The following is a 13,063-nucleotide window of genomic DNA, read 5'->3' as shown; positions in this document are numbered from 1 at the left end:
GTATTCTTCACCATTGTATGCATTTACTATATATAATGTGCACTGTTAATAAAGCATTGTCTATCCCTTCCTGAACCCTCGTGGTGATGGAACATGATACCATGGTTCGAACCATTCCATTACATGGAATAAAACCCTTATAAACTCAGCCTCCACGGACTCTGCCTTTCATTTTGATTGAGCTATTTTATTGAACTTATACCGCATAGAAATTCAGTATACGGTAAATTTATTTACCACACTTGCTTATGTTTGTGCAAATCGAATTTTACCATGTTTGCACATCCTTAGCTTATTGTTATCTTGCAGATAACATTGTCCCGCTACATACGTTTTTGTGACAAGACCACCACGATAATTGCTTCGGACTGACTACCAGGTACACAAAGGGGCAAAGGGACATGGGGTACAGCCACCTTTCAATTAATGTTAGTTGGTAACACGTTGCTCTCTTTTCTTTTTCAATTTTAATACACCTCATAGAACTCCATTGATTGAGCCCTGAGGAGAGTCCGTTTACTTGTTTCACGGATTCGAAACGCGTCAGCAGTATTGAAAGAATACATGAAAGATACAGGATTAATTTCTGAGTCTGATTTATCAATTAATTTGTGTTCTTTGAATTTCTTCCTTAAGCGTGTCTCTATCATTGAGTTGAAACATTTAATTGAGATATTGACTGTTTTTGTATATGTGCAAAGATTTATTGTTTGCCAGTACTCAATAGAAAAAGGTGTATAATATGATTGTTTGTTTGTTAAATTAATTCATTTGAGGGATTTGTAATTTGTTGTATTGTTACATGTTAAGTGTCACATGTTGGGTGTCTTTCTCAGATATATGATTTCTGATTTTAAATGTTGAAAATTTCAAAGTAAATGGTATAAATAAAATATACCGAACAAATCTGGAATCTAATTCGATTTGTTTGCTCGGATTTATGAGCACTTGAAAAGTGGTGGGGTTGGCATCTGTTCTTTCAAAAACTTTTAGAAAGCGGACCTTTTTTTGCCTTTAGCCTTTTTGTGCCTGTAGTCTGTGATTAGGTGTGCCTGAATGGGCCGTCTGCTTGCGGGATGGGAGGCAGAGCTGAGCAAAGCCCTGCTTGCAATTGAAGAGCCTGTGCTCTGCCATCACACAAAGGGCCTAATAAACAAACATTGCCACTGCAGCCAGCTTGGAACCAGGGCAGGGGAGACAGGAGATTACATGCACGTCAAAGCAAAAGTCTATAAGCTCCTTCCACCTTTCAGAACTAGGCCAGCAGGGTATAAAAAAGGGGACCTCAGACACCAGCTCTTCAGTAAACTTCTTGATCTGTGAATACTCTGTCAGGAAGGACTGTTGCGCTGCTAGAAGAACTGCTGCTCTGAGAACCAGGAGGAAACCAGGACCAACTAGCTCACCTAACCGCCTGAGGTGCTTCACCATTCGGATTTTATTTATTTATTTTATTTTAAAGGTTTATATAGCGCTGGCTAGACCCGGAGGTATCAGAGCACTTCACATGAGCATCAGATCAAAGTTAAAGGTTACATTGTTACAAAGGTTACACAGTTATAAGAGCATGGCACCATAGTTACTTGTAAGATCGAGATAAAACAATAAGTACAAGAACGTAAGGGGAAAAGCAGTCAAGGGGAAAGATTCAGGGGAGGGGGTAGGAGCTGGGGAAGTAGACAGGTAATGAAAGCAGGAAAGAGAAGGGGAGGGTGAAGGACACAGCTTGGAGAGAGGAGGGGAAAGGGCGACGGGGACACAAACCGATAGACGAGTCAAAGCAACGTCCAAAGTTAAGTAAGCTGTGATCCCAGGGGAAGTGGTATCACTTCTCTATCTCTGTTGGAGGAGGCTCCCTTTACGCAGTTGACTCTCTCAGAGGGGTCTCTGAGACTCCAAGGCCTATATACTGGATCCTTCCCCAAAAAGGGGAGAGGGAGGGCTTTGTAAAGAGGTGCCATACCATACCTCAGCTGTGAGGGGCTCCCTTGGTGCAGTGGACTCTCTCAGCGGGTTTGCTGAGACTCCAGAGTATAAATATTGGATCTTTCACCAAGAAGAGGGGAAGGAGTGCTTAGTCAAAGGGCACAAAGGACAGGATGCTAGGCAGACTAGCAGGCAAGGTGAGAGATTCAGGGGAGAGGGGATAGGAGTTAGGGAATTAGACAAAGAAAGGAAGAGTACTAAATTGGAATATATTTAATTAATGAGGTATTATATAGCGCTGGCTAGACCCGAAGGAAACAGAGCGCTATACATGAGGAACAATAATGTTGCAATTTATATCACTTAAAAGTTACATAAGTATTAAGAAAAGCATTTAAAGAACATAGCTGACAAGGTGAATGGCGCAAGGAAGGGTAAGGGGATGGGCTAAAGGGGTAGGAGGAAGATAGGATGTAGAGACGAGGGGAAAATCTGCCCAATGTGCGGCTCGGTAGGTGATGGCAGGGGGGGGTGGTGGGGAGTCCACAACCCATCTCCTCTTTAGCTATATGGTAGCTCCACTGGGCATCAGCCAAATAGCTTGGTCTCTACAGTCTGGGGTACGTTCCGCAGGTTCCAAGTCCTGATGTGTGTGGGGATAGGTTCAAGGTCTGGTCATTGTTCAATTGTTGTCCGAGGGAAGTAAAACAACGTGGAGGGGACCACTATGGAAGCCATCTTGGGGTCAGGCAGGGGACTGTACTGTACAGTGGTACACTGGTAGTCTTCTTAAGGTCAAGCATCTGGCAGTTAGAGTCAATATCCAGGACAGTGGCTGCCAGAGAATAACAAATCCAGCGTGCACACACCATCACACGCAAATACATGCACAAGCACATACAAATGTGAGCACACACTCTCATATGCACACATACGCACACACACAAGCACACACACAGAAACCTCCAAAAACAGAAGTACAAAAACACCCAAGTACATGCACACGCAAACACCATCACATGCACAGACATGCACAAACACACACAAATTCACTCACACTCTCATACACGCACAGACGCACACAAGCACACATACAGAAAGTACCAAAAACGCAAGCACACATACAATCACATGCTCCAGAACAAAAAATACCCAAGGATGTACACACAGGTACATGCACACACACACACCATCACACGCACATACATCCACAAGAACACACAAATGTGCGCACACACTCATACGCGAACAGAGGGCGCACACATCCACGCATACAGAAACATCCACAGGCACAAGCACACATACAATCCCATGCTCTAGTACAAAATGCTCAAGTACATGCACACACCATCACACGCACAGACATAAGCACACATACAGAAACATCTGCGGGCACCAACACAAGCACACATAGAATCGCATGCTCTAGTACAAAAACACCCAAATACATGTCCACATCGTCACACGCACAAGTACACAATCCTCGTGGATCACTTGTGCACCAGGATGTCTTAAGAGAGAGTACAGGGGTTCTGTGCAGTTTGTCTTTGCTCCTAGCCTGCTCACCCGCTCTGCCTTCAGCTCAGGAGTTGAGGGAGTTTTCGCTGCTGGATTGAGCGTCTCGTTGGGGGGAGCTTCATGACCTCCTCTTAGGCCTCCATGCAATGCAATCACAGCATCTGCCGCACAGGTCCTGCAGCATGCGATCTGTTGTATGGGGGCAGAACTTCGGTAGAGCCGCATGAACGCCAACTGCACCACAGGTCGCCTCCCTGCTCACTCCGCCTCTGCAAGTTTTCTCCTCAGCAGAGCTATCTGTTGATGCACAGCCCAGAGCAGTGATTGCGGCACCCCCGCAGAGAATCCCCGCAGACTGGCACGCTAACAGAGCATTATGGAGGATGCCGTATGCACTTGTAAAATCCAGCCAGCAGTGGCTATGGGCCCCTCTCTCTTTGCTAAAGCTCGTATGGTATGGTAGGCCGAGTATGGCAAAGATCGACTGTCGCACTCAACGAGCCCGGATTAACTTTCTGGTGTCACCCGCTGAGTTCTTTTTCGTAGCAGTAAATCCTTATCAGCGGTCTTTCACTAAAGAGGTATCCGGTCTCGCGGAACTGTCTTCACCCTCGTACTACTGGAGGTTTTCGACTTTCATTTCAGAGACTAAGTCCAAACATAAAAATCTTCATTGTGGCTCCGACACAAGGCTATCAAACGATAACCCTCCCTCTTCAGACACCACCTGCAGCCTTGCCACACGGAATTCTTCCTTCTTAGTCACTTTTTTCTCAAAAGTTCTTCTAAGTCTGAAGGTAAGCGTTGACAAGGCAAAATCCAATTCTTGTATCCGAACCACGCGCCATTGTGGTGAAACATACTTTTAGGATTTTACCAAGTCTCCTGCGAATTGATGTCCGCAGTTAGCGCTTTGAACCTGAAGGTGCTAGTTTTTACTAAAACTTAAAACACTCATAACAGTGGTTCTACCAATTGGATTTTTGTCATTTCGGTGTCAAATTATTTATTAAAAAGAACTCATTTTTTCAAAATTGGTTTGGTTTAGGATTTTTCTTTTGTTGTGTTTTCACTTTATTACTGTTTGTGTGCTGCATAAATTTACATATGGCCTCTAAGTTAAGCCTGACTGCTTTTTGTGCTAAACTACCCAGGATTAAGCAAAGGTTAATTTAGTGACTTTTTGTGGTTCACCCTGCAAAGACTGTGGCTGTTGCTTGACCAGAGCTCACATTACAGTCAACCAACATCCCATTTTCTAACAACAGGGCACCAAGTGCCTGAGTCCTGTAATGGCCACCATAACAATATATTTTTCATGTCTCTGCCAGCCAATCAGAGCTCTCACTCTGAAAAAGCCCCTTCAACCAATCAGAAGGATTTAAATTTCAACTCTACTGTCTAGGTACCTATACATTCTGAACCCTAATTTACACCACAACACATAAGCAAGCTTTCTTGGTAAAGACTTCGCTTTCTGCCAAATTTGATGTAATTCCAGTTTAGCTATTTTGGCTGTAGCACAGTTTAAAATTCCCTAATATGACAATGTTGAGGTGGCTGCACTTTTTTGGGAACATTTCGTTAAGATTTTGCAAATGGCACCAAACCTATTAGCAAAACAAATAAATCCATGTTCTATCGACAGTAGGAGTCATGACTGTGTGCATATATTTAGATGAGAGTTTCCATTAGAAGGGTGTTTTGTTGCGCTAATAACTTGGAGTTGTTTGACACATCTTCACAAAACTTTCCCAAAAAAAGTTAATCCACCTTAGCAAATACCTGGAAAGTTTTGGGGTGCTCTAGCAAGCAGGGTTTGAGAAAAAGGGGGTCCCAAAATGCATTTTTCCACGCAATTTAAAATAGGAATTTTAGACAGCATTTTAGTGACAATTACACCCAATTTAGCAGGAAGCTAAATCTCTAACATGTAATGAGAGATGTGATATATGAAGCCATAAGCAGTGCTTGACAGATGCGCAACTTAAAGATAGCTCAATGAACAATAACTGGCAAATTTCATTGTTTTTATGGCTTGTTTGTTTTAACTCATTTCAACACCTAAAAAAAATCTTGTTTTAGCCTTAGTTTTTTTAGAGAATATGTATGTATAAATCTCTCTCTCCCTATATATATATATATATTTTTTTTTTTTTCTTTTTTAACACAAAGGACGCTGCATTCTGGAATCTTGTACTGTGATCTTTATTACTGATACAGAGCTAGTCTATCATACCGACGCGTTTCGGCCAACTCGCCCTTTCTCACGGTAGGGGGCACTACTCTCATCTCTGCTTTTATGTCATTTCCTGTGAATACCCATCCCATAGACTTCTGGGACTTGTCTTTAAATTAAAAACAATGCTAGATCCCTTCTGACAGACTCAATTTATGCATCACTAATTTAAAGTGGACATTAGTTTGGTAACAAACTCAGTTTCTATATAAAGTGAAGTAAAGAAATTTTAGCTATAGTAGCCAGTTATTCAATTCTCACTTTAGGGGGTACTAAACCCAATACATTGCTAAACTGATAATCTTTTACATAAAGAGAAGATCAAGTGACAATTAAATAACTGGCTACTATAGCTAAAATGTATTTTCTTTACTTCACTTTATGTAGAAACTAAAAAAAAAATACCATCCAAAGTTGCGCCGGTACAAAAGTCTTTGTACCAGCACAACTTTTGAATGACATTATATATATATATATATAATTCACCCGTTGACATTTAGGCTGCTTATGCCGATCCACAGCAAGATCGTTTACCGTTGGGTACATGCCATTTTAAGAGTCTGTGTTTGCAAGGACATTGTTTTGCATTTTGTGTCTCTTAAACTCGCTTTGTTTACTTTCACTGTTAACAAGAGCAGGCATGCTTCGTTTGTCGTAATTTTGACCATTCCAAGATGGCGCGTGTTCTTGACTGACACTGGGGTGCCAGTCTGTCTTTCATTTCCTAAGCCTGTTGATCTAAATAAATGGCGTTTGGAGATACTATCACTGTAAACACACTGACGAAGGTAATCCACCGAAACGCGTCTGTGAAATAAAGCTGCTGCTGCTACAACCAACCCTGCGAGTGCTGCATTTTCTTTCATGATTGGGAGAATTTTGAGCGTTAATACGTAAACGGAGCATCACCGTAAGCGGCACCCGTCTGTTTGCGCCCTGTCTGTTGATGCAATGAGGAGCGTGATGGATGTGACGGAGGCACCGCCAGAGGAAATAACCGGAGAAGAAAGAATTTACTTGACACGAGAAGAAAAACGCTGAGGTAAGCCAAATTCAATCTTTGTTTGGCTTACCGCGTTTCTGAATTTCTGCAATTCCCAGCGAGACGAGGGGCGGTTAGGCATACAGCAGCGGCTTTTGAGAAGGGGCAACCTAGGCTTAGGTTCTGCCACATACACAGAGACAATATGTTTAGTGTCTCGGAACGCCACGAGGCGGCAGCCGATATGTTAAAAAAAAGACACCGGATACAACAACAACTACAATGCCGAGAACTGATAAAATTCCTAATGCGCTTTCAACACTATTTGCGCAATTAGAAAAACTTTATAAAAGAGAAGTTCGCAAGTGGTGGGAGGCCACTTCCCTGCAAGGGTATATTGAGGTCGAACGAGTCCCGCGGGGATTGCGCATTTATACAGTACCAGCCTACGAAAATCCCGACCCCAAACCACTTGAGGCATGGTCAGCTCATACGGCTCCGTCGTGTAGAGGAATGCTGGAGATTTTAGTCCAGTTTGCGTGGAGCGACAGAGAGAAGGCGCTCAAGGAAATAGAGATATTGGAAGAACAACTAAAAAAGAATACCGAGTTGGAGCTCCAAAGTCAATTAAGAGAAGACATGAAAAAACGCCTGTCAAAATATGAGCTGAAAATTAAACAGCGCAAGCAAGAAAAATTCGACCGGGATGAAAGGGACTATGCGATGGGGAGCATTTTAACTTTCACGAAAAAATTCGACCAACCACGCAAGGAGGTGATGAAGACAAGTCAGACTACTACCAAAGAGAACCCACAGAGAGTAGAAACCTCTGAGTCCGAAGTGACTGAGAACGAACAATCCGAAGACGACACCCCGGAACGGACAGGGAGAGGTTGCAAAACTCCTTTTCAACAGGAGTTCAAAGTCATAAGGCAATCATGGCTAAGGGGCGGAAAGAACAAACCCCCGGAGGCCGAAGGAAAACCAGAAGGGGTGGCAGGAAGAGGAAGGGCAAGAACCAACGTGCCCAACAGAGTCACTCGCAGCAAGAGAGGGGGACGATGGTAGTGGATGAGTATCAACTAACAATCATCAACCTCTCACCCAAGATCCTAACAGATACCGAAGAATCAGTACTGAAATTCGGATTAACCTTTTGCCCTCAAAATAGGATGGAATATACGCAAACCAGGATAGATCTGTTTAAATTCACGCGGAAACTTAAGCTTCACAAATTTTTTAAGCTGAAACCATCAGCAAAAGAAGCCAGATTATTGAAAACCAAAGGGAATGACACTGATCTCTTGTCGGTCAACGACCTGACATCTTTGGAAGTATTGGAAGATCTACGACAAGAAAAGGATCAAGAAACTGTAACAAGTTTGAGCCAACGGGTTAGACAAGTGGATGTGGAGCAACAAGCACCCATAAGTGGTTTCAAGCCAGCGTCTCAATTCCTTCCACAAATGCCATTTGATGCCATCGATACCTTCAGCAAGGAAGTCAATAAGGAATTATTGAAATTCAGAGCTAACCCTAGTCGCGCAAACAAACTAAACAACTTGACTAAATCACAGATGGAGGCAATCAAGAGTCTAGAGAAGGATGAATCTGTGATTCTCAAACCCTCTGACAAAGGGGGTAACATTGTGATCATGTCCCGGGAACAATATACGGAGGAAGCTTATCGTCAACTAAGGAACCGTGAATGCTATGAAACTACAATGAACAATGCTTATCAGGAAAGCATCCAAAAATTCAATGAGCTTATCAACAGGTGGTTTGGAAAACGGATGTTGGACAGTGATGAACATCTATTTCTTCGAACTACGAATCCCACCTTGCCGACCTTTTATCACCTTCCCAAGGTGCAAAAGGATCGCCTTAAACCACCAGGAAGACCCATTGTCTCCTCTATGGGGAGTCTAACTGAAAACCTGTCGAAATTTCTAGACCACTATCTGTTTGAAGCTGTCTTGACTTTGAAGTCTTACACTAAAGACACTACTGACTTCATCAATCATATTGATTCTATAACCTGGCAACCATCCTATTGTTTGTTGGCATTAGACATAACTAGTCTCTACATGAGTATTGACCATCAACAAGGCCTCCATGCGATGGAGTATTTTCTGAATAAGAGACCACTTAAGTTTGCCATCCACAATACCATGCTATTAGAATTTGCTGAGTTTTGCCTGTTTAATAATATTTTTGTTTTTCAGGGGGAACTATTCAGACAAACTTCGGGGACCGCGATGGGCACCTGCTTTGCCCCCAGTTATGCGAACTTGTTTGTTGGCTGGTGGGAGGAGCAGGTGGCCTGGTCTCCGGCCAATGAAAAATGGTCTGAAAAAATTGTGTCTTGGAGCAGGTATATAGACGACCTGTTCCTCATCTGGAATGGCAGTGAAAGTGAGGCAGCCGACTATGTCAAACATCTTAATGACAACACACTGAACCTACATTTCAGTGGAGATATCAGTTCGGTGACAGCGAACTATTTAGATCTGAAAGTAAAGATCATAGACGGTAAAATCAATACATCTCTCTTCAGAAAACCAACCGCTGGCAACAGCACATTACATGCGTCCAGCGGCCAGCCGAGGAAATTAGCAAACAGCATCCCCTATGGGGAATTCCTCAGATTAAAACGGAATTGCTCCAGAGACAGAGACTTTGATTTGGCAGTGAGAGAGAGCACTAATCGATTCCTGGCCAGGGGTTACGATGCTAAAGTGTTGCAAAGTGCTTTGCAAAGGGCTAGAAATAAATGCAGAGAAGATTTACTAAAACCAGTGAAACCTGGGAATGAGACCAAGCAATTTAGAATGATTACTACCTACTCAGAAGATGCCAACCTATTGAGATCTATAATGAGGAGAAATTGGCATATATTGGGGACAGATAATATCATTGGGTCCGATATCTCCACGGGACCATTAATAACCTTTCGAAAAGCTCGTTCCCTGAAAGATAGTCTCATTCATAGCCATCTGGCAGATCTCACACCCAGACCAGGTACCCTGAGCGAGATGCGGGGATTCTTTCCTTGCGGCAAGTGCAAGGCCTGCGCCTTTAGCAGAAGAGTTCTCTCATATAACATCAAAGGGTTAATAACAGAGAGAAAGATAACCAAATGTATGACCTGTCTAACCACTCACGCTGTGTACTGTTTGGTTTGCCCCTGTGGTCTCCGTTACATAGGGAGCACCATCCATAGTGTTAAAATCAGGGTGTTAGAACACATGCGGGCCATCGGTAAAAGGGACCTGAACTATCCAGTAGCCCGTCTTTTTGCCATTAAACATGGGGGCAACAGAGATCTGTTACGTTACTTTAGCTTGGATTGTATACCCAGTGATGCCAGAGGAGGTGACAGAGTACTGAGACTCAGGAGATTGGAGTCTCACTACATAATAGACTTACAAACCAAATCCCCGAATGGTCTGAATTCAGGGGAAGAACTTATGGTCCATTTGGGTAGATGAATTTCACTGTCAATGTAGAATTGTTAAAATACTGTGTAGAGCTATTGATTTATGATTTATGAATTGTATTACATTTTGCTGGTTGATTATCCTGTTTTGATTTGAACATTAAGATTAACTTAATGGCTGCCGATACACGGCTTGATTTTGGAAATGTGGACATTTGTTAGCAGCTGACATTTAGGCTGCTTATGCCGATCCACGGCAAGATCGTTTAACTTTGGGTACATGCCATTTTAAGAGTCTGTTTTTGCAAGGACATTGTTTTGCATTTTGTGTCTCTTAAACTCGCTTTGTTTACTTTCAGTGTTAACAAGAGCAGGCATGCTTCATTTGTCATAATTTTGACCATTCCAAGATGGCACGTGTCCTTGACTGACACTGGGGCGCCAGTCTGTCTTTCATTTCCTAAGCCTGTTGATCTAAATAAATGGCGTTTGGAGATACTATCACTGCAAACACACTGACGAAGATAATCCACCGAAACGCGTCTGTGAAATAAAGCTGCTGCTGCTACAACCAACCCCGCGAGTGCTGCATTTTCTTTCATGATTGGGAGAATTTTGAGCGTTAATACGTAAACGGAGCATCACCGTAAACGGCACCCGTCTGTTTGTGCCCCGTCTGTTGATGCAATGAGGAGCGTGATATATATATATATATATATATATATATATATCAATTCCAAACTTTCCCAGTGCCTTGATGCACCAAAACAGGAACACGGACTCGTTTGTAAGCATGAATCAGGTTTCTTTATTTTTCAAAAATACGTGGAACGGTGCATGCCTCAGACGCGTTTCGGACACGAGGCTGTGTCCTTGCTCACTTGACAAACGAGGAGGCTGAACAGTGCAATTTTAAAACACCCCTTCGTGCCAAAAGGCCATGGTATAGCAATAGAAATCGGACCGTAACAACTACATTGTAAGTGTATTGTGGCGCAGCCATCTTAAAATGTCTGTCGACAATTATACCTGTTAATATATTCTCATGCAAAGGCTATACATGTTTAAAATCATATGCACAAATACAATGACAATATATCATATTGCATTTGCATATATATTTCCAAAAGGACAACACAGGGCACTCACAGGACCACTACACCTCCGCTTATTGCTCTGAGTTTACTTGGCCCACCATTGTTCTTTTGGGAATATCCTTATTCAAATTGTGAATCCCTCCTCACAAAACGGAGTGGACCCATCATGAGTTTGGGCAAATCACTGGTTGCAATTAGGAGTGTGTACACATATATATATATATATATATATATATATATATATATATATATATATATATATATATATATATATATATATAGCGCTCCAATTCCTCCTCATTTACAAAGAAGATAATACAGCACTCGAAGGGTACATATCAGTCACGCTAGATTCATTTTGCGGAAGGGGCTCACACAGACGCGTTTCGGCGAGCTGCCTTCGTCAGTGTGTGTTACACAGTTAACATCACCGGCATACCGTTAACGTTTTCCAATGCTCATGAACATTGCCAAAGGACTAACATCACCTTGTTCAAAGTGCGCGCCATCTTGGAATGACATAAGATATATCATATACCTCAACCTTTGAATGAGTTTAGATGTTATACAGCCCACAAATGGGCAAAAGCACCTAGAAAAGGGTGATGTACATATTATTCAAATTGTTCATAACATAAACAAGAAATTAAGCCGTGGATCGGCTAATGTCCTTCATCATTCCATGTCAACACATTCATCTGTATTCAAAGATACATATCTATTTCATACTGGAAAAGAACATTTTTTCACATTCAGGTGCGTCAAATTGTTAGCAGCAAAGGGAACATGACATTTACATTTCGTAATTCAACTCTATGAATAAATCATAATGAGTTATATCTCTACATGTTATCAAAGACCATTAGTTCGTAAAAAGATCAGAGGATCAATGAACCTAGATAACCAATTCAGAGAAAAGACATACATCAGCTAAGACAAATTCATGTTAATTTTTGAGACGTTCCTGATTTTTGATTTTTTGATCCATATACTAATAACACAATTTACATGTGCTAAGATGTTCATCTAAAAAACCTAAGATTCCAAAGTTCATAATTCAAAAATCAGAAATTCATAATTTCAGTAAGAAAATCAGATCAGATCAAATCAAGTCAAAAATTGAGAGTTACTAGAACAAAAGCAAAAGCAGACAGAACAATTTCCTTGAACAGGGGGACAGCCTATACAGAGATAAGGTGGGGCTAGCTTAAGTTCCCACTACCAGTTTCTATTTCTACAGTGTTCAAGTTCTTTTTACATTACTGTAGAATATATCTCTTATTTTCCTAGATGGAATACCATCTCTTCCCCACTTTTAAGACCTTTGGGATGTTTCGTGGAGAGGCCTATTATATATCTTGACTCCAATCTCCGGAGTCGCCTCAAGCGGTCACCGCCCCTCACATTTGATGGCACAATATCTAATCCAAAATATTGTAGTTTGTTGCGGTCCCGCCCGTGTACATCAGCAAAGTGACGAGCCACCGGATAGGCAGGGTCTGCTTTGTCTATGGCCCTAAGATGTTCTAATATTCTTAGTTTGAGCTCTTTGATTGTACTGCTGATGTAGCGGAGGCCACACGGGCAATGCAAACAATAGACCGCATACTGCGTACTGCAGGTGATGAATTTATTGATAATCATTTTCTTCCCTGTCTCCGTTATTATGTAGGACAGGACCCTTTTACTACCTACGCACGCTTTACAGCGGCCACAGGGGTAAAAGCCTTTCTGTTCCCGTAGAGTATTAACTCTAGGGGCAGATTTTTCAAAGTGGCTGGTAACGAGCATATCTCCAACTGATCTCGCTTTGCTGAATGTTATGAGTGGGTGAGTTGGTAAGTCCTCCTTGAGCACATTAT

General features: G+C 42.1%; 1 protein-coding gene across 1 annotated transcript in view; it reads right to left on the bottom strand.

Annotated features, from left to right (window-relative positions):
* The window catches only part of CFAP58 (cilia and flagella associated protein 58), a 674,866-nt gene that overhangs the window by 414,390 nt on the left and 247,413 nt on the right, over positions 1-13,063 (bottom strand). The window lies entirely within an intron of this gene.

Source organism: Lissotriton vulgaris, chromosome 5 (genome assembly GCF_964263255.1).
Source record: "Lissotriton vulgaris chromosome 5, aLisVul1.2, whole genome shotgun sequence".
In the NCBI taxonomy this organism is placed as follows: domain Eukaryota; kingdom Metazoa; phylum Chordata; class Amphibia; order Caudata; family Salamandridae; genus Lissotriton; species Lissotriton vulgaris.
Note: the sequence above shows the minus strand (reverse complement) of the source record. Positions and strands in the feature narration are given on the sequence as shown.